Here is a 24,155-nt window from a genome sequence, read left to right on the forward strand (position 1 = left end):
TAGCTAACGTCATCATTCAATTCTGTCATTGTCCGTGAATATTTGTAGATAACAAAAAATACATATCTATCTTACTTGTAATCATTCAAATTTATAAGTAATGTTAATATAATATTAATATACATATATAATTGAAGTATATAAATAAATGTCTTTTATTCAAACACAATAAATGTATGTGTATCAGTGATGTAATTGATAGAATTTAGTGCTTTAAATATAAAAAAAGAGTGGGGAAAGCCTCAAAGCCATAACCATAGAGGAATATTTCCTAAACAAAACACCAATGGCTTATGCTCTAAGATCAAGAATCGACAAATGGGACCTCATAAAATTGCTTCTGTAAGGCAAAGGACATTGTCAATACGACAGAACAGTAACCAACAGATTGGGAAAAAGTCTTTACCAATCCTAAATCTGATAGAGGGTTAATAGCTAGTATATTCAAAGTACTCAAGAAGTTAAACTCTACAAAATCAAATAATCCCATTACAAATGGGGTACAGAGCTAAACAAAGAATCCTCAACTGAGGAATACTGAATGGCTGAGAATCATCTAAAGAAATGTTCAACATCCTTAGTCATCAGGAAAATGCAAATCAAAACAACCCTGAGATACCACCTCATACCAGTCAGAATGGCTAAGATCAAAACCTCAGGTAAAAGTAGGTGCTGGCTAGGATATGGAGTAATAGGAACACTCCTCCATCATCGGTGGGAATACAAGGTAGTATAGCCACTCTGGAAATCAGTCTGGTGGTTCCTCAGAAATTTGGACATAGTACTACCTGAGGACCCAAATATACCATTCCTAGGCACATACCCAAAAGATGTTCCAACATATAACAAGAACCCATGCTCCACTATGTTCATAGCAGTCTTATTTATAGCCAGAAGCTGGAAAGAATCCAGATGCCCTTCAACTGAAGAATGGATTCAGAAAATGTGGTACATTTATACAATGGAATACTACTCACCTATTAAAACACTGACTACATGAAGTTCTTAGGCAAATGGATGGAACTAGGAAATATTATGCTGAGTGAGGTAAGCCAGTCACAAAAGAAGACACATGGCATGCCCTCACTAATAAGTGGATATTAGCCCAAAATCTTGGAATACCTAAGGAAAAATTCAGAGATCATATGAAGCCCAAGAAGAAGGAAGAACAAAATGCAGATGCTTCATTCATTCTTAGAAGAGAGAACAGATTACTCATGGAAGGAAATACGGGGACAAAGAGTGGAGCAGGGACTGAAAAAAGGTCACCCAGAGACTGCCCCACATTGGGATCAATCCTATATATAGCCATTAAACTCAGTCACTATTGCTGATACTGGGAAGTGTTGACTGACAGGAGACAGATATAAGTGTCTCCCGAGAGGCTCTGCCAGAGCCCTACTGATACAAATGAGGATAGTCACAGCTAACCAATGGACTGAGCAAGGGGGCCCCAGTGGAGGTTAGAGAAAAGACTGAAGGAGCTGAAGGAGTGTGCAACCCCATAAGAAGAACCCCACCAGAGCTCCGAGGGACTAAACCACCAACCAATGAGTACACCTGGAGGGACTCATGACTCCATCCACATATGTAGCAGAGGATGGCATTGTCTAGCATCAATAGGAGGAAAAGCTCCTGTCCCTGTGAAGGCTTTTCCCCCCAATGAAGAATAATGTCAGGGTATTGAGTTTGGAGTGGAGGGATAGGAGTGGGAGCATCCTCATAGAAACAGGGGGAGGGGTTATGGGAGAGTCGGGAAAGAGTAAAACATTTGAGATGTAAATGCATAAAATGTCCAAGAAAAATAAAATTACAAAAAACATATAAGTTCAATATATAACATACTACTCTGTTTGCATGACTTAATTCATCCAAAGCCATTCATAGCTTGTTCTCTTTACTAGGTTTTTGGTTTTTCTGTTATACTATGCTAAATTTTTTTCTTCCCGTTTTTGAAAAACAATCCTCTACTTCATGTCATGTCACTATTAAAATATTCAACTTTTTTTGTTGTTGTTTTACTTGTGAAACTGAACTTCATGTGAGTAATGTCAAGAGCTAGGAACTCTTTAAATAAGAGGCAACTGATCCTTTCTTCAATTCCTGGGCCTTCATCTTAGTCTTAAAAAGCAAAAGTATGTTCCAGAAGCAACCCTGACAGGACCTACCACACTGGACATGTATGGCACACGGGTGATCCCTCGCCAGGTGGATGCACTGATCACCAACTCTGGGAAGGTGAGGGATGAAGCTGCCAGTGTCTCCAGAGACCAACGTGCTAACAGAAGAACCTTGTGATAGCCCACGAAGGGGACCCTTCACGGCAGAGTGCAGTACTTGCCAACTCTCTCTCTCCTTGCTGGTTCTGCAGCATGTCATGGACGATGGCACCAATGAGTACAAGATCATCATGCTCAACCGATGCTACCTGAGCTTCAGAGTCATTAAGGTGAATAAGGAGTGTGTCCGAGACCTCTGGGCAGGGCAGCAGCAGGAGGTTGCTTTTCTCTGAAACCGGAACCCAGAGAGAGACAGCATCCAGAGTGCCAAGCAGGCACTGCGGAACATGATAAACTCATCTTGTGATCAGCCTATTGGCTACCCTATCTTCGTGTCGCTCCTTACCACGTCTTACTCTGACAGCCATGACCAGCTCAAAGAAATTCTTGGGGGACCAATCAGCTTGGGAAACATCCGGGACTTCTTAGTATCCACTGTAACAGTGGTGGCAATATTGAAGACTCTGGTGGTGGGACTTCCTGTCCTGCTAACAGTGCCACCACTGCCAGTGATCCCCACAACAGTGTGCCCCAAGAAAGCACAGGACACCAGGGGCAGGGAGCAGGATTCGGACTCCTCCTGCCCACCACATCATATCCTCCAACACTAGGCACTAGCCACAGTGCCCACTCTGTGCAGTCCATTCTGTTCAGACAATCAGCGGCACACGCCTCCATGGCCAGCCAATATCCCTCCTGCTATGGCAGCCGGCATGCATCCCTCCTCATGCCCACCATCGGGTTTGTGCCGGGTCGGTGATCCTCTACCAGCATTTCATTCCAATTGCATTCTTATTTTATGCACTCATTGATAAGTGGATATTAGCCCAAATGCTCAAATTACCCTAAATGCACAGAACACACCAAACTCAAGAATGACCAAAATGTGAATGCTTCACTCCTTCTTTAAATGGGGAACAAGAATACCCTTGGGAGGGGATAGGGAGGCAAAGTTTAGAAAAGAGACTGAAGGAACGCCCATTCAGAGCCTGCCCTACATGTGGCCCATACATATACAGCCACCAAACTAGATAAGGTGGATGAAGCAAAGAAGTGTAGACAGGAACTGGATGTAGATCTCTCCTGAGAGACACAGCCAGAATACAGCAAATACATAGGCGAATGCCAGCAGCAAACCACTGAACTGAGAACGGGACCCCTGTTGAGGGAATCAGAGAAAGGACTAGAAGAGCTTGAAGGTGCTCGAGACCCCATATGAACAATGCCAACCAAACAGAGCTTCCAGGGACTAAGCCACTACCCAAAGACTATACATGGACTGACCCTGGGCTCCAACCTCATAGGTAGCAATGAATAGCCTAGTAAGAGCACCAGTGGAAGGGGAAACCCTTGGTCCTGCTAAGACTAAACCCCCAGTGAACGTGATTGTTGGGGGGAGGGCGGTAATGGGGGGAGGATGGGAAGGGGAACACCAATATAGAAGGGGAGGGGGAGGGTTTTGGGGAATGTTGGACTAGAAACCGGGAAAGGGAATAACAATTGAAATGTAAATACGAAATACCCAAGTTAATAAAGATGGAGGAAAAAAAATATGAGACGAGTTCGGGTGCAACCAATGGAAGGGAAAGCCCTTAGTCTTGCCAAGTTTGGACCCCCAGTGCAGGGGAATATGGGGAGGGCAATAAGGGGGATGTATAGAGGGAATACCCGTATGGGAGAAGGGGAGGGGGAGGGAATGCGGGCTTATGGACAGGAAACCGGGAAGGGGAATAACCTTTGAATATATATAATAATAAAAAAAAAAAGAAGCTAGCTTTTCCTTGTGACTCAAGAATAGACTTGGGGCTCCAGAATATAGTCTCAACGTGGGGATTTTAAAGGGAATGAGGTTGGGGAGAGGAAACATGATCTGGTATTGAGGGGAAGAAAAGGACTGAAGCCCTGAGTGCCAGCAGAAACAATTGAAACAAGTGATTGACCTCTGGGAGGTAGGAAAGTGGGCGGACCCTCCAGAATATACTAGAGACCTGGGAGGTGAGAAGAAAAAAAAAAAAGAAACAAAGGAATCTCATTTTCTCTACCAACAATTCAAATGGAGGGTTTAGAAAGGACAGTGTATTGATATTTAGTAAAGCTAAAATCTATTTTAATGCAATGTGTTGAATTAGAAAAAAAAATTGATCTTAGCAGCAGCTACTCTTATCCTGATGCTTTTACTTGTCTTTACTTGCATCTTCTAGCATTGTTTTCTCCACTTAAAAATCCACTGCAACTTTCTTGTTCATTCATCCATACAACTAGTGAGAACATTCTTATATAAATGACTTATTTCCTTTTATGTTCATAATATATACAACTATTAAAGCTTTATTTAAAATTTTAAGTTGCTTCATTTGTGTTTATAAAAATTAACAGAATTATTACCAGGCACTATTTTATATAAATAGGAATTGTCCTTAGTAATAAAGGGAAATTATACTTGTCAAGTCATTTATATCCTAAGATAAATTAACTCAAATATCAGATCCTCCACATAATGCTTGAACTGATTTTGTTTTGTTTTGTTTTGTTCCTTTATTTTTATTTATTCATTTTTAGTCATTGCTAATTGGAGAAGCCAAGTCAATAGTTAACAACAACTAAAAAGATGAAGAACTATCTTATTTACTACTGCATATTCATTATAGTTTATATGTATAATACATACAGCTAAAATTCCATTGTGAGATAGTAAGAAAGAGAAACAAACTCAGCTGTGTACACCCATCAATTGATCGGTTTTTCTCTCTTACTAAATAGCTGCCTCTTCTTTTCCACAACAAATCCTTTTTCCTCAATGACTTCTAGAGCAGCAAATATCCCATGCACAATTCTTAAAATATTCCATGGAAAGAAATGCAGAGAGTGACTGCTGTTTTAGGGATATTCAAAATTTTAGTGAAGACAGTGTGAAAGAATTTGAGGGAGGCATGCTTCTAGATAAAGCCCAGTCATATATGGCCAAAGAAATAGAGACCTGTCTTTGTTTGTGTAAAAAAAATAAATTAAATGCTTGCTGGCTAATATAGCAGAATACTAAAGAAATATATACCAAATAGTGAATTTTAAATATGGTAGAATTAAATTATTAAGGTAATGAACAAATCTAATTAGTATTGATAAAAATTTTAGCTAGGAAATTTTATCCTGAAATTTCTTTGTTATTAATTCTTTGGAGAATATATTTTGACTTTGGTTTTCCCATTCCATCTCCTCCCAGATCCTTCCTCCTGCATTCCTCCTTACCCAAGGGTCATATTCTCTCTCTCTCTCTCTCTCTCTCTCTCTCTCTCTCTCTCTCTCTCTCTCTCTCTCTCAATATAAAATAAAATTAAAATCAAAGCAAACCAATTGAAACACCACAAACAATAATTTCTCAACTCTCACAAAACAAAACAGGAATTATAGAGTCCATTTTATATTGGCCAACTACTCTTAGTTGTGGAGGTTAGAGGGACTTCTTGGGAGAAAACTGTTCTATCTTTCCCAGCAGGTATCAACTGCAAAGAACTTCTTGGTTAGAGATGGGACTTTTTATTTGTTTCCCATTCTCAGTGTTAAGATTTTGTCTAATTTGAGCCTGATCAGGTCATATGTATGCTATAACAGTTCATATGAGCACTACTCTTCTTGTTCCTATAAGACAGCAATTTGTGGAACTCTGGCTATTAATAGTCTCTGTGCCTCCTCTCCTACATTTTTCCCTGATGCTTGAGGGAAGGGAGTTTGTTAAAGACATTCCATGTAGAGATGAGTGTTTAAAAATCTCTCACTTTCTGTGTATTGTTCAATTGGTGGACTGTGTGTTTCTATCTACTATCTTCTGCTGAGGTTTTTAGCAATGCTCCATTCTATGTGTATACTGTTATGTCATTTTATTGCTATGTTCATCTATCAGAGTAATAGTCTTTGATTTTCCTCTACCAGTATCACTTATGCATTACATTTCATGCAGTGGACTTCAAATATCATTAAAGTGCTTGGTTTCTTCTATAATATTTGTGGCACTCTATTAGCAGGATATCTTACAGGCAAGTCACTTCATAGGTCACAGGGATTATATTTGGGTGCTATTGATGATTTCCTTTTTCTTCTTCTTATGTAAAGTATATGTTCCAGGACCATTTAACACTAATCATTAGGGATTAAACTTCTAATTGGGTACCAGCTCAATTTCTGGATATTTAAAGTTAGAAGTAAATGGTTTTCATCAATACAATCATACCTGGAAATTATGGTAGGTAATCTATAGTCAAATAAAGACCTATGATGTTTAGTGATGATGATCTATGAAATTGCTTTGACCAATGACTCAACAAGATGTACCCTATTCATCGTAACACTAGAAGTTTTGTTGATAGAATAAGATATCTATTATATATGTGTGTGTGTGTGTGTGTGTGTGTATAGTCTCTTTTCATTATCATTCTTTGATTTCCTCCTTTTCTCTCCTTCCTCCTTTCCTGTTAACCTTTCTCATGTCTATAGCATAGTAAAGTCATGATAAAGTTTTAAAAATATGTCCTTATGATACTGTGTTTCTTTATGAGCATTATAATATATGCTTTAACAAACTATTACAGAATTAGATATTATAATCTTATTGAACCAAAATCATAATTAAGATTCATAATTGACTGGCAATGCAAATATGATACATAAGTATACCTTTTATCTCATGTCTTTTCTTTCTCATATTTAAAAAGTGAAATCCTCAAGCCACACAATTTCACTAGAGTGAAAGGATGACTAATATACAAAGTTATCTAGATCGTTCAGTGATTAGGAGAATTTACTGTTCTAATATAAAACTGGAATTTTGATCCTAGCACCCTTAATATGTAGATTCTATGGGATCTGATATACCCTTCTCTTTGTGGGGTCCTGTACACATTTGTACTTACATATTAATGAGCATGAATGCACATGTATACATACACACAAAAACAATATAGATACACACACACATCTGATTTTAAGAATAAAATTACCCATAAAAATTTTCTCATATTTAATATGTATGTCACATGACTTTATCCAAGTTTATAAGATTCATATAATTATTTTGATGGCATGAGCTATTAAAAATTTGAATAACCTAAGAAAAATGTATCCCTTATGACAGTGAGAATAAAGTTCTGTAGAAGATTTTGCTACCTTATTAAACTATTAAGTGAGTATATGACATGTGCCAGTTTTCTTGGAGATGCTGTAGCATCATATTTTGCCTCAAAATCATAGAATTTATAATATTACTGCTACTTGTCTTCCCGTTGTCTCTACTACAAGTAGTTATTTAATAAAGAAATTAGGTTTCTCATAATTATTCCTTTAAAATTTAACATAAGAACTTTCTCTGTATTTTCTGAAATTGTAAGTAAATTTGACTGCCCTTTGTGACTGAAAATGAAAGAACATTAGTTTCCTAAATCAATGGCTATATAACTTTAGAATTCATAAAATAATCACCACATTTATTCATTAAATAAAAGTTCCTTGACATTGGCTTAGAAAGAAAAGGGAAATTAGGAATCCACTTGTTTAAGAAAAGCCCATAGTTGGGCATAGTGTTGCATTCTTTTAAACACAACGTAGGGAGGTGAATGTCTGTGAGCTCAAGGTCAGCCTGTTCCTCATAATGTGCTTCCTCACAAAACAGTCAGGGCTATGTAGAGAAACTTTGTCTCAAAAAAGCTAAAAATAAATGAATGAATGAATTAATGAATGAATAAATAAATAAATAAATAAATAAATAGATTGATATACCAATAGATAGATAAGCACCCTTATATAAGCCAGAGCATGAATATGTTTCATCCTCCCCTTTTAAGAGAAACTCCAATAATGAGATTGAGATCATAAAATGAAGTTTTAGGATAAATGCCGGTTGGAGTGTTGACTCTTCTTATATCTTCTTATATTATTTATTTTTACTTCTAAATATTCTTCAATATGTCACTTCCCTTAGCCACTATTTATTACTCTATTCATATATGAATAGTTTTGTATAAGATATAATTTGTGTAAGAATTTTATAGATATAATCACATTTGCATTACAATTGAACTGATTTTTCAGGAAATTTTAACAAATACCTCATCATCCACCTGTGCCTTTCTTATGCATTTAGCTTGTTGACTTAAAAATAATATTGTGAGGCAATGTGTTCTAGAAGCCTCTATATATAGGATGAAAATTAATTCTCGATTATTTTATTAGACCAGACATATCACAGGGAGACATTACTTTTGTAGAGTATATGACATCTAATAACTTGATCTTCAGGATTATTAACAGAAAGATGTCCATCTCCCTCATATTTAAAGTTAATATCATAAGCAGTGATCAAATTAGTGGAAAATTTCCAAGAACAAATTCTTTAACATACATTCTTTTTTCTTCATGGCACACTTTCTTACATATGTCTCTTGATTTTATTGATTTTATTCATTTTGTCATGCATCTCATGGTAGTTATTTGCCATTGATATGTTGTATGTGTTCATAGTGCTGAACAGAATGCTTTGAAAACAGATTTCAATGAATTATGAAATGAATATGAACATACTGCCCTGACTACTCTAACAAGAGTCTGTGTTTGATGCCCTAATGGAGACCATAGGGTTAAGAAATTGCAGAGAAACTGGGGATAAGATCTTTCTGGTCTCCATCTGTGCTCCAGAGGTAACTATGTGGAACAGCTCTTCATGCCCAAATCCTGCCTGAAGAGAGCTGGTCTCCAAGGAATGCTGTTACCCGTAAGTTCACAGGTGAGCCCAAAACTGTTGCTCCAATAACTGGCCAAAGAGGAACCAACCAGGAGTACACAGGGCAAAGGTACCAATGAACAACTGGAGACAGGATCAAAACAAATCTCCTTCTGTGCCACTAAGGAGTTAACCCCGAGGAACAGCTCTCAGTGACCAAATCCTTTCCTGAGAGAGCTGGTCTCCCAGGTGTGCTGACAGACCTAAGATCACAGGCTCACAGGCTCACAGGAGAGATAGGCTCCAGTCAGAGACAACAAGACCAACTAACAGCAGAGATAATTAGATGGTGACAGGCAAGCACAAGAAACTAAGCAACATAAAACAAGGCTACATGGCATCATCAGAAACCAATTCTCTTACTACAGCATATCTTGGATACCACAATGTGCCTGAAGAGCAAGACTCAGATTTAGAATCATAACTCATGATGATGAGAGAAGACTTTAAGAAAGCCATATAAAACAACCTTTAAGAAATACAGGACAACACAGGTAAACAGGCAACACAAAAATTTCTTTAAAGAATTACAGGAAAACACAACCAAACAGGTTAATGAGTTGAACAAAGTGATCCATGATCTAAAATTAGAAATAGAGTCAATAAAGAAATCACCCAGGATATAGAAAACCTAAGAAAAGGATCAGGAGTCATAGATGCAAGTATCACGAAAGGATTTTAAGAGATAGAAGGGAGAATTTCAATAGCAGGAGATACCATAGAAAACACTGACACAACAATCAGTGAAGATGCAGAATCCAAAAAGCTTCTAACCCAAAACATCCAAAAATCCGAGGACACAAGGAGAAGACCAAACCTAAGGATAATAGGAATAGAAGAAAGCAAAGATTCCCCCAACCTAAAGGACCTGTAAATATATTTAACAAAACTATAAATGAAAACTTCCCTAACCTAAAGAAAGAGATGCCCATAAACATACAAGAAGACTACAGAACTATAAATAGATTGGACCAGAAAGAAATGCCTCCCATCACATAATAGTCAAAACACCAAATGCATAAGACAAAGAAAGAATATTAAAAACAATAAGGGAAAAGGTCAAGTAACATAGAAAGGCAGACCTATCAGAATTACACCAGACTTCTCACCAGAGACTATGAAAGTCAGAAGATCCTGGGCAAAAGTCATACAGACCCTAAGAAAACACAAATGCCAGCTCAGGCTAATATATCCATCAAAGTCTCCATTAATGTAGATGGAAAAACCAAGATATTCCATGACAAAATCAAATTTAAATAATATCTTTCAGAAACTTCAGCCCAAAAAGGATAATAGATGGAAAAATCCAACAGAAGAAGATAAACTACAAAAAGCAGAAATTAATCTTCTCTCAACAAACCCCAAAGAAGAGACACACAAATATAATTCCACCTATAACAAAAACAACAATAACAAAAACAAACAAACAAAAAACTTAGGAAGCAACAATCACTTTCCTACATATCTCTTAAGATCAGTGGAATCTATTCCCCAATAAAAAGACATAGACTAACTGACTGGATATATAAACAGGACCCAGGATTTTGCTATAGGAAACACACCTCAGTGACAAAGACAAATGGTCCCTAGAAACAAGCTGAAATAGCCATTCTAATATTGAATAAAATCGACTTCCAATCAAAAGTTATAAAAAAAGACAAGGAAAGATACTCCATACACTTCAAAAAAATCTACCAAGATAAACTCTCAATTCTATCCATGTTCCAAATGCAAGTGTACTCACATTCATGAGAGACAGATTACTAAATTTCAAAGAACAAATTGTACCTCACACAAAAATATTGGGAGACTTCCAAACCCCACTCATCAATGGACAGATGATGGAACCAAAAACTAAACATTAGGAAACACAGGGAAAGTAACAGAAGTTATGAACCGAATGGATTTAACATATACCTATACTACATTTCATACTAAAACGAAAGAAGACAATTTTAATTGTCACCTCATGTTACTGTCTCCAAAATTGAACATGTAATCGGTCAGAAGAAAAGCATCACTTTATACAAGAACATTGATATAATCACATGCATCCTATCATAACATGACAGATAAAGGCTAGTCTTCAATTAAACAACAACAACAGCAACAACAACAACAACAAAATACAGAAAACCCACATACACAAGGAAGCTGAACAATGCTGTACACAATGTTAACTTGGTCAAGGAAAGAAATAAAGACATTAAAGACTTTTTAGAATTTAATGAAAATGAAGGCACAACTTACTAAAATTTATGTGACCCAATAAAATCAGTGCTAAAAAGAAAATTCATAGGTCTGAGGTCCTCCAAAAAGAAACTGGAAATAGCATATACTAGCAGCTTGACAGTACATCTAAAAACTCTAGAACAAAAAGAAGCAAATACACCTAAGAAGAGCAGATGAAAGGAAATAATCAAACTCAGAGCTGAAATCAACAAGTAGAAACAAAAAGAAGTACACAAAGGATCAACAAAACCTGAAGTTGGTTCTTTGAAAAAAAATCAAGATATGTAAACCGTTAGCCAAACTAACAAGAGGGCATAAAGAAAGTATCCTAATTAATAAAATCATAAATGAAAAGGAAGACACAAAACAGAAACCAAGGAAATTAAAAAAATCATGAGCTCCTGCTACAAAAGAATATACTCAATGAAACTGGAAAATCTGGATGAAATGTACATTTTTCTAGACAGATACCAGGTACCAAAGTTAAGTCAGTATCAGATTAACAATCAAAACAGTCCCATAACATCTAAAGAAACAGAAGCAGTCATTAAAATTCTCAAAACAACAACAACAACAATGCAAAGACCAGATGGATTTAGTGCAGAATTCTATCAGACTTTCAAAGAAGACCTAATACCAATACTGTCCAAACTATTCCATAAAATACAAACAGAAGGAACACTGCTCAATTTAATCTTTGAAGCTACAATTACACTTATACCTAAGCCACACATAGTACCGACAAAGAAAGAGAACTTCAGACCAATTTCCCTTATGAATATCAACACAAATATACTCAATAAAATTCTTGCAAAACAAATATAAGAACAAATCAAAACAATCATCCATCATGATCAAATAGGCTTCATCCGAGGGATGCAGCAATGTTTCAATATATGAAAATCCATCAACACAATCGACTGTGTATATATAGGTGTATATACATATATACACAAAGTATATATATATATATATACATATATATATATATATATATATATATTCAAAGAAAAAACACATTATCATCTCATTAGGTGCTGAGAAAGCAATTGACAAACTTCAACACCCCTTCATGTTAAAAGTCTTGGAACAATCAGGAATTCAAGGCCCATACCTAAACATAGTAAAAGCAAACTACAGCAAACCAGTAGCCAATATCAAACTAAACGGAGAGAAACCTGAAGCAATCCAACTAAAACAGGGACTAGACAAGGCTGCTCACTCTCTCCCTACCTATTAAATATAGTACTTGAAATCCTAGCCAGAGAAATCATAAAACAAAACAAGGTCAAAGGGATACCAATTGGAAAGGAAGAATTCAAATATAACTATTTACAGATGATATGATCATATATTTATGTGACCCCAAAAGTTCCACCAGAGAACTACTAAGCATGATTAAAAGAAACTTCATCAAAGTGGCTGGGTATAAATGTAACTCAAATGAATCAGGAGCCTTCCTCTACTCAAAGGATAAATAGGCTGAGATAGAAATTAGAGAAATGACACCCTTCATAATAGTCACAAATTACCTAAAGCACTTTGGTGTGACTCTAACCCAGCAAGTGAAAGATCTGGATGACAAGAATGTCAAGTCTCTGTAGAAAGAAATTGAAGAAGATATCAGAAGATATACAGCTCTCCCATGGTCATGGATTGGCAGAATTTATATTATAAAAATGGCCATCTTGCGAAAGCAATCTAGAGATTTAATGTAATCTCCATCGAAAGCCTAACTTAATTTGTCATGGAGGTAGCAAGAGCAATTTGCAAATATATTTATAATAATAAGAAACTCACGATAGGGAAAACTATCCTCAACAATAAAAGAACTTCTAGGAGAATCACCATCCCTGACCTCAATATGAATTACAGAGCAATAGTGAATGAAACTGTATGGTATTGGTACAGAGACAGGCAGGTAGATCAATGGAATAGAATTGAAGACCCAGAAATGAACCCACACACCTATGGAAACTTGATCACTGACAAAGGAGCTAAAATCACGCAGTGGAAAAAAAGATAGCATTTTCAACAAATGGTGCTGGTTCAACTGCCGTTTATCATGTAGAAGAATGCAAATAGAGCCATTCTTATTGCACTGTACAAAGTTCAAGTCCAAGTGGATCAAGGACCTCTACATAGAACCAGATACAATCAAACTAATGGAAGAGAGAGTGGGAAAGAACTTTGAACACATGGATACTGCAGAAAATTTCCTGAACAGAACAGTTGCTTGTGCTCTAAGATTAAGAATCAACAACTGGAACCTCATAAAATTATAAAGCTTCTGTAAGACAAAGGTCACTGTCATTAGGACAAAATGGCAACCAATAGATTGAGAAAAGCTCTTTACCAATACTACATCAAATAGAGGGATAATATCCAATATGTACAAAGAACTCAAGAAGTTAGACTCAAGAGAATCAAATATTACTATTAAAAATGAGGTACAGGGTTGGGGATTTAGCTCAGTGGTAGAGTGCTTGCCTAGCAAGCACAAGGCCCTGAGTTCAGTCCCCACCTCTGAAAAAAGAAAAAAGAAAAAAAAATGAGGTACAGAGCTAAACAAAGAATTCTCAGCTGAGGGATATCAAATGGCTGAGAAGTACATAAAGAAATGCGGAACATCTTTAAATCATAAGGGAAATGCAAATCAAAACCACCCTGAGATTCCAACTCACACTAGTCAGAATGGCTAAGATCAAAAACTCAGGTGACAGCAGATGCTGGCGAGGATGTGGAGAAAGAGAAACATTCCTCCACTGTTGGTGGCTTTGCATGCTGGTACAACCACTCTGGAAATCAGTCTGGAGATTCCTCAGAAAATTGGAAATACTACTGCCTGAGGACCCAGGTATACTATTCCTGTGCATATATGATTCTCCAACCTATAAGAAGGGCACATGGTCCACAATGTTTATAGCAGCCCTATTAATTATAGCCAGAACCTGGAAAGAACACAGATGTCCTTCAACAGAGGAATAGATATAGAAAATGTGGTACATCTATACAATGGAGTACTTCTCAGCTTTTAAAAACAAAGAACAACGACTTCATGAAATTCTTAGGTAAATGCATGGAACTAGAAAATATCATCCTTCTGAGGTAACCCAATCACCCAATCACAACAAAACAAAACAAAACAAAACAAAACAAAACAAAACATGGTATGCACTCACTGATAAGTAGATATTAGTGCAAAATATCCAATTAACCAAGATAAAATACACAGACCACATGAAACTCAAGATAAGTGAGGATGCTTCAGGCCTTCTTAAAAAGTGGAACAGAAATAGGGGATATGGAGACAAAGTTTAGAGCAGAAACTGAAGGAATGGCCACTCAGAGCCTGCCCTACCTGGGAGTTCATTAATATAAATACAGAAACCAAATCCAGACCATATTGATGATACCAAGAAGTTCATGCTGACAGGATCCTGGTATAGTTTCTCCTGAGACCCTCTGCCAGAGCATGACAAATAATGGAGAGAGCTAGCAGTCAACCATTGAACTGAGAATGGGGTCCCCATTGGAGGAGTTAGAGAAATGACTGAAGGAGCTGAAGGGGCTTCAACCCCATAAGAAAAACAATACAAACCAAGTAGAGCTCCCAGGAACTAAACCAACATCCAAAGAGTACACATGGACAGACCCATAGCTCCAGCTACGTATGTAGCAGAGGATGGTATTTTTGGGTGCCAAAGAGAAGTAAAGCCCTTGGTCCTGCCAAGGCTGGGCCCCCAGTATAGGGGAATGTCAGGACAGGGAGTTGGGAAGGGGTGGGTGGTTGGGTCGGGGGAAGGGAATAATATTTGATACGTAAGTAAGAAAAATCCAATAAAAAAATTCTTGGCAAATGTATGGAACTAAAAAATAACACCCCAAGTAACCTAATCACACATTTTATGCACTCACTGATGAGTGAATATTAGCCAAAAGCCTGGAATACCCCACCTTCGTTCCATCCCATATACAATCTCCAAATGCAGATAATATTGCTGTGCGAAAAACTGCATGCTGACAGCAGCCGGTTATGGATGTCTCCTGAGAGTCTCTGCCAGAGCATGACAAAATACAGAGGACGATGCTTGTCTTGAGAACTGGGTCCTCCATAGAAAAGTTAAAGGACCAGAGGAACTGAAAAGGTTTGCAACCCCATAGGAAGAACAACAGTATCTACCAACCATTCCCCTCAGAGCTCCCAGAGACTATACCACCAAACATAGATTACACTTAGAGTGACCCCATGGCTCCAGCTGCACATGTAGCAGAGGATGGCATTTTGGGGCATCAATGGGAGGAAAGTCCCTTGGTCCTTTAAAGGCTTAATGATTCTGTGTAGAGGAGTGCCAGGGTGGGAAGGTGGCAGGGAGTGGGTGGGTGGGGGAAGACCCTCATAGAAGCAGGGGGAGGGGATGGGATAGGGGGTTTCTGGAGGGGAAACAGGAAAAGGGAATAACTTTTGAAATGTAACTAAATATCCAATAAAAGAAAAGAAAAGCAAAAAAAAGGAACAATATAAAAAGGGAAAAAAAAACAAAACCAAAATCTCCTTATTGTCACTATGAAATGTATATAAATATGAATATATATAAAACAATTAAATATTTTATAATATACATTAGCATCATAATGGTTTTAACCATTTTACATTTGTGAAATTTGAGTTATGTTCAATTAGTATTGACTTAATTTTATTTTATGCTGTAACTTTAGGACCATATATTATGTAATGGCATGAAAGGATGGTAGCATGCACATGGGAATCCAGTTACTACAATCTGTGTTATGAAAATTAAGAACTAAGTTTCAAAATGTTCTCTTACTGAAGTAATATGCTGTCAAAACTGACAGTTACACCCTCTGGGTTCACTTATTTACATACTTTGTATTATTATGTATTATTAGTACATAATTTGTAATTCCCTGAGTCTGTTTCTTTCTTTGTAAAATGAAAACATGGAAGAGCTACACTTGTATTGAGTTAAACAGAAAGTAGAATTATAAATATAATATTGAGAAAAGACTCCTATATATGTACCATTTTATTTATCCTTTTTCAAATAGCACTGGAGTCATCATCAAACCTGTTAAATCTCACTTGACCATATGTGACTTAGGTCAGAGTCTTGAACTGTTGCTATGATTAATCAATAAATTGACTAACATCTGCTGCATAAATATTCCTAAAAATTGTTATAGGCCCCTGACTACAGTTTCTTAGAATAAAAAGTTCTTTTCAAAGCAGTTACAAGTTAAGACTTTTGTTTTATTTGCATATATAAAACAGAAAGAGAGAGAGAATATTTCCCCTTCTGGTTGTTTTCAGGGAATCAGTTGCTTTATTTTGTATTATCCAGCCAATGCATTCATTCTAAATATTGTTGTAGGTTGAACTCACTTGCCTACTACGTAGGTTTTCTACTTTAAAAATTATAGAGTTTTCTTTCTATGATTTAGGTGAAGGCTTTTGAATTATTCATGATTCTCTAGATTAACAGCATTTACAGAATGAATTTCTCTGTGTAGAAAGTGGGTTTATTAGAATGACTTAAATACTATGGTCCAGCTAATCCAACAATGACAGCCTATGAACAGAAGGACTACAAACCTAGTAGTTGTCCTGTTCACAAGGCTGAATGTATCAACTAGTCTTCAGTATATGTTGGAATCCCGAAGAAATAGACTTTAATTCCAGTGAAGGATTGGACTTTCTAATGAGATAAAAGCAAACAGCAAAGAGCAGAAGCTTCATTCTTTCATATCCTTATAGAGGCTTCCAGAAGTAGGAGTGGTCCAGAATAGGGGGAGGGGGTAATATCTTACATCAAAAGATCTGAACTAAAGATATGTCTTTCCACCTCAAAGATCCAGATTAGAGTAAGAAATTTCCCTGCATATTAAGCAACATCTCTCACTTATGTGCCCCACCATTTTGAAGTTTTTGTTAATTCCTGAGTTAGTCAAGTTGACAACTAAGAACCATAATTATAGCTTCATAGTGAATCTATAGTAAAATTGTGTCCTGGAAAATAATGGAGTGACCTTCTTGATTTACTTCATCTAGTTTCGCTTAATTTTTCTGCCAGCTGCTTTATTTTTTTAGACAGGTTGTTAGTATGTAGCTCTTTCTTTTCTTGTCACTATATAAAGCAGGTTTCCCTGAAATTCATATAGAATCATCTGCCCCTGCCTCTGCTTTCCAACTGTTGAAACTAAAGGCCTGAACTACTAGGTTTAACTAGGTGCTTGAATTTTATGATGTCTTGTGGATATAAATGGACAACTAAATAACTATTGAACAATAAATTACCTTTGCTATTAAATGCAATTTAACTGTCTTAAAATTTTTGATACAGTACTTTTTGTTCATTTTATCTGAGAAATAACTTATTTGGATTCATCATTTTGCTTGCGTTGTTTATTGTACACTCTCAATTTCTAAATCCCTATTTTATGTCATTATGTTCATTTTAATCTACATATGTCTTAATTAATTTCACACCCAGTTGAGTGATTTTTCAATATTCTCTTAATGAAACATCTAAGAATACATACAATGCTAAGAGATGTTTATTTTATCTATTAGGTATTTATTGAAAATTACATTAGAAATTCTTATTATATTTCAGTATTTCAGTATTTTGGAGTTTTGTGTGTGGAATACAAACACACACACACACACACACACACACACACACACACACATATATATATATATACATATATACATATATATATAAATATATATGCCCTTGTATAACTAAAAAGTGAGTTTAACATTTTGGATGTACTCTTAGTGATATGAATATTGGCATATAAACAAATTTACTAAGATGTATAACAGTTAGTGATTTCAATTATTTTTCTTGCATAATGTCCATATATATCTCTAGTCCTCTAACAGTTGTTTGCATAATATCTTTTTTTAAATTAAGAGAATACTTTATTAGTTTTTGTAATCAAACCCACGTAGATAAGACCTTACATATTTAATACAGTGTGTTACCCCTGTACAAATGGAAAAAACTTAAGTTCAACATTTCTAGACCAATATGGCTGTTAATTTCTGTACAGTGCCAACTCAACACAGTAAACGGGGATACTTTTTTTCCAAAGTTGACAGCACAGCTAAAGTTTCAAAAAATTCAAATTATATATCTGTATATATATATATATTTATATTTATTTAAAAAGACCAATAATAGCAGTGTGTTATGCATCAACAGCAGCAACAGCTTTTCCAGGTTCTGCAGTCATCTGAACAAAACTGTAGAGACATCCAGCACACTCCATTAAAAAAAAAAGTAAAAAAACAAAACCCGAGAAAACAGCACAGTTCTGTTACTCTTGTGGTACCTGGCACCATTTTTTTTAAATTAGCTTCTCAATCATCATCTGGAAAGAAAACATTCTGAGCAACATCATTAAAAACAGCTCTGATAAAACACGGTCACTACTACTTATCATAAAGCAGGTACAAGCTATTTTACATCCACAGAGGTATGATACAGTACTGTCCTACATCTATAATACTAGAGGATACAATTTAAAAGGCATTATTTGAGACTTGATTCTACTTTTCCAGCAGAGGGCCCAAAGGATGGTGTGACACAGCTTTGTAAAGAAACATACTCTAGACAGGATTTCCTTTCACTAGTGGCACAGTTCTAAGGATTCATTCTCTCCATGAATGTCAGCTAAAACCGTTATTAAAAAAATGAAATATCCCTAAAACAAAACCATATAGCCACCGGATTCACATGAAGATGACCTAGTGGAGACAAGCTGGACCTCACCTTACCAACAAGCTATCAAATCTGTTATGTTTAAACAGTGAGACCTCCAAGGAAGGAGATGCCAAGTAGTGCTTCAAAGCTTCGGACCACAATCAAACACAGCATCCTTTTCAACAGAAGCAGAAGCTCATCTGAATATGCTCAAGGATGCTGACATCAACATTTAATCATCTCCTCACTCATCCAGGAAGAAGGGGAGATCAGTTACTACTGTACTTTATTGTGTTCAACTAAATCACCATGTTACAAAAATAGCAAGCTGCCATAATAAAAAATAAGGCTCCTTTATCCAGCACCAGATAGCATCATTTTACTTTCAAGCCTAGAAATTGCACACTTGTATATAAACCAACCGAAGATGAGGATTGAGAGTTCATCTTGGTGGATTTTTCCTTTGATGAATATGAAGTGTCCTTCCTTATCTTTTTTGATGACTTTTAATTGAAAATTGATTTTATTTGATATTAGAATGGCTACTCCAGCTTGCTTCTTCTGACCATTTGCTTGGAAAGTTGTTTTCCAGCCTTTCACTCTGAGGTAGTGTCTGTCTTTGTCTCTGAGGTGTGTTTCCTGTAGGCAGCAGAATGCAGGGTCCTCATTGCGTATCCAGTTTGTTAATCTATGTCTTTTTATTGGGGAGTTGAGGCCATTGATGTTGAGAGATATTAAGGACTAGTGATTATTGCTTCCTGTTATATTCATATTTGGATGTGAGGTTATGTTTGTGTGCTTTTCTTCTCTTTGTTTTGTTGCCAAGATGATTAGTTTCTTGCTTCTTCTAGGGTATAGCTTGCCTCCTTATGTTGGGCTTTACCCTTTATTATCCTTTGTAGTTCTGGATTTGTAGAAAGATATTGTGTAAATTTGGTTTTGTCATGGAATATCTTGGTTTCTCCATCTATGTTAATTCAGAGTTTTGCAGGATACAGTAACCTGGGCTGGCATTTGTGTTCTCTTAGGGTCTGTATGACATCTTTCCAGGATCTTCTGGCCTTCATAGTTTCTGGCGAAAAGTCTGGTGTGATTCTGATAGGTCTGCCTTTATATGTTACTTGACCTTTTCCCCTTACTGCTTTTAATATTCTTTCTTTATTTTGTGCGTTTGGTGTTTTGACTATTATGTGACGGGAGGTGTTTCTTTTCTGGTCCAATCTATTTGGAGTTCTGTAGGCTTCTTGTATGCCTATGGGTATCTCTTTTTTTAGGTTAGGGAAGTTTTCTTCTATGATTTTGTTGAAGATATTTACTGGTCCTTTGAGCTGGGAGTCTTCACTCTCTTCTATACCTATTATCCTTAGGTTTGATCTTCTCATTGAGTCCTGGATTTCCTGTATGTTTTGGACCAGTAGCTTTTTCTGCTTTACATTATCTTTGACAGTTGAGTCAATGATTTCTATGGAATCTTCTGCTCCCGAGATTCTCTCTTCCATCTCTTGTATTCTGTTGGTGAAGCTTGTATCTAGAGCTCCATGTCTTTTCTTTTGATTTTCTATGTCCAGGGTTGTTTCCATGTGTTCTTTCTTGATTGCTTCTATTTCCATTTTTAATTCCTCAACTGTTTGATTGTGTTTTCCTGGAATTCTTTCAGGGATTTTTGTGTCTCCTCTCTATGAGTTTCTACTTGTTTATTTATGTTTTCCTGGAATTCTTTCAGGGATTTTTGCGATTCCTCTCTGTAGGCTTCTACTTGTTCTCTAAGGGAGTTCTCCACGTCTTTCTTGAAGTCCTCCAGCATCATGATCAAATACGATTTTGAAACTAGATCTTGCTTTTCTGGTGTGTTTGGATATTCCATGTTTATTTTGGTGGGAGAATTGGGCTCCGATGATGCCATGTAGTCTTGGTTTCTGTTGCTTGGGTTCCTGCGCTTGCCTCTCGCCATCAGATTATCTCTAGTGTTACTTTGTTCTGCTATTTCTGACAGTGGCTAGACTGTCCTATAAGCCTGTGTGTCAGGAGTGCTGTAGACCTGTTTTCCTGTTTTCTTTCAGCCAGTTATGGGGACAGAGTGTTCTGCTTTCGGGCTTGTAGTTTTTCCTCTCTACAGGTCTTCAGCTGTTCCTGTGGGCCTGTGTCTTGAGTTCACCAGGCAGGTCACTTGCAGCAGAAAAGTTGGTCTTACCTGTGGTTCCAAGGCTCAAGTTTGCTCGTGGGGTACTGCCTAAGTCCTCTCCGCGGCGGCAGCAACTGGGAAGATCTGCGCTGCTCTTTCCGGGAGCCTCCGTGCACCAGGGTTCCAGATGACGTTTGGTGTTTTCCTCTGGCATCTGGATGTGCACAGAGTGCAGTCTCTTCTGGTTTCCCAGGCGTGTCTGCCTCTCTGAAGGTTTAGCTCTCCCTCCCATGGGATTTGGGTGCAGAGAACTGTTTATCCGGTCTGTTTCCTTCAGGTTCCGGCGGTGTCTCAGGCACAGGGGTCCTGCCACTCCTGGGCCCTCCCCTACGGGAACCCAGAGGCCTTATACAGTTGCCTCTTGGGCCAGGGATGTGGGCAGGGGTGGGCCGTGTTGGTGGTCTCCTCCGCTCTGCAGCCTCAGGAGTGCCCACGTGATCAGGCGGTGAGTTCTCTCTCCTGCATAATATCTTAAAATGGTTAAGAATGTATTCTGTTCAGAAAATGACAGATTTACAACTTTCATTAATTGCTTCTGCTTATATTTGGTAATAACCATGGACATATTTTTATCTGACATAAGGACATAATTATATTTGACTATGAAAATGTTTGTCAAATATTTACACAGTGTCATTATTATTTAATTGCTGTGCCTGACGAGAATCTATTTTTAACATAAACTATTGGACATATCAATGATTGCTTACAATTTGGTATATTTCAGATATGTCTTGAGATAGGCATTCAATCTCCAAAAGAAGATAAACATGTAAAATTTTTAGTAAGCAGGTTAATGAGAATGAAGTTTACAGATTTGCATGCATTATACACTGTATTACCTCTGTTCTAAAATTGTAAATATTTCATGAGATTGTTATATTTGCAAAATTATAATTATATTTCCATGAGTAATGTTATAATTCATAAAATATTCTGAGTTTCATCCAAATATTCTGTATAATTTGTTGTAGTTCTTTGGTTGTTTTATTATTTTCCCACTGAAATAGTACTCAACCTTAAGCTTACAAAATTTACACAATTTGTTCAAGTTTTAAAAACCTGATTGGAATGTATACTTTTCCTAGATATCATATTTTCTCTTTTATTCCATTTAAATTCAAGGTTCTTTCATTGTGTTGTTTTCTTTCTTTTTTTATTAATGTATATTCATTGTGCTAATGACAGACTCCAGATGGCATTTTCATACATGTAATTAACCTGTTTTGTTCACATTCACCCCCGTTATCAAATCTTGTCATCCTCTCCCCATCAAACTACTCTTCCTATTCCTCTAAAAGAGGGCTCCATAAAAACAAATGATTATGTTTTTAAAGGTATAAATCGAAACAGAGAGTTCTCATTTATTTTCAATCACATGTCATGTTGATTTTCTTTTGAATGTTTAACTTCCTAAAACTGTCTTCTTTTGTCTCAGTTTCATATGTGTGTATAAATATATATGAATGGGTGAAGTAATGAGTACATAGGGACTAGATAGACTAATAGTCATGTGGACGCCATGATTAGGTGACCCTTAATAATAATTAAGACGATTACTAAATTGGTATGTGGAATATCCTAAACAGCAGAGGAAGATTCCTAACCCATTTTATTTCAATATCTAACGCAGTATAGTGTTAACAAGCACAGAGGTAATGTATTTCCTTTCAAGAATCCTCTTTTAAATTTTTGAAATAAATCTGTATGATTAGCATTTATTTTTTAGGACAACTGTGTTAATAAGTTAAAATAATAATAAGTTAATAAATTACAAGTATATTTCATATAAACAATAATGTATATATGACTAAAATAATGAGTGACATCTTATAAAGGATCCCTACTTAACTTTTACTTAATAAACTATAACAACAGGATTATTATGAAACCCTACCTCAAGCCCTGCCAAAAATGGGGAAATCTCACAGATTTGTTTCCCAGCAGAGTTACTCATACTTAATTTTTGTTTGATTTTTACATGTAGAATATGTTAATACCTTTAATTTTTGCAGTTCAAAACAGTTTACATTTAACTACTCTTCTAAGGCACAGGCAAATTTTCATTAATATCTTCAGATTCAAATTCATGCAAAAGTTTTGTTGTTGAATTTATAACTAATTAAACAATTTTAATCCTGTTAAAAGTGATTATTTTAGTGTATCATTTATTTTCTTAGTACTAAAATTTAATTTTGTATTGGAAAGTATTTAAGGAGATATTAATATTATTTTACATGAATATATAAATGTATCTTCTTGTGTACTCATACATGAATCTTCTCTGAAATCATTTTGGGTATTATATAAAATATTCAACAATATACAGAGAAAATAAAAGCAAAGAAATGGCAAAAGGTAATTCTTTATAATTGTCATCAGAGTAAATCTAAGTAGTGTTTTATTAATATACAATCAATAGAATGATATGTATTTTTTCAAAGGTATGCAGTACATGAGAATTTATCTTAGTATCTAATATAGGTAAATATATTTACCTTGTGTGTACAGTATGGAGGTATCCATTTGGGGGGCGGGGATAATGGTCCTCCAAATGACATGTACTTATTCCTGAATGTGTATGGTTAAATTTCATTGTCAGTTTTATTTGATTAAGAATCACCATAGATGAACTCCCCTAGGCATGTTTATAGATATGTTTCCAGAATGCTTTAACTAAAGAGGAAAACTCAATTTCAATGTGGGCAGCACACTTCCATTAGTAGACTGAGATTCTATACTGAATAATTAGAAAGTTAGTGAAGCTTGAGTGTCTATCCTTTGCTTCCTGACCCTGGAGGCAATATGACAAGCTAACACATATTCCTGCCATCATACCCTCTGTCTTAGATATTTAGGGTTTTCACAGCATAGTCCATCACTGAAGGAAGGCAAAACCAGAACTAAAGCAGGTCAGGAACTAATGCTGATTGCTAGCATACTGATAAAGACTGAACTCAGAT

The 24,155-nt window shown here is 36.2% G+C and overlaps 1 pseudogene; it reads left to right on the forward strand.

The window, feature by feature from the left end:
- The first annotated feature begins 418 nt into the window (after window positions 1–418).
- Pcnx1-ps1 (pecanex 1, pseudogene 1) overlaps window positions 419–24,155 on the forward strand; it is a 69,719-nt pseudogene continuing 45,982 nt past the window's right edge.

This window comes from Rattus norvegicus, chromosome X (assembly GCF_036323735.1).
Source record: "Rattus norvegicus strain BN/NHsdMcwi chromosome X, GRCr8, whole genome shotgun sequence".
Classification (NCBI taxonomy): Eukaryota; Metazoa; Chordata; class Mammalia; order Rodentia; family Muridae; genus Rattus; species Rattus norvegicus.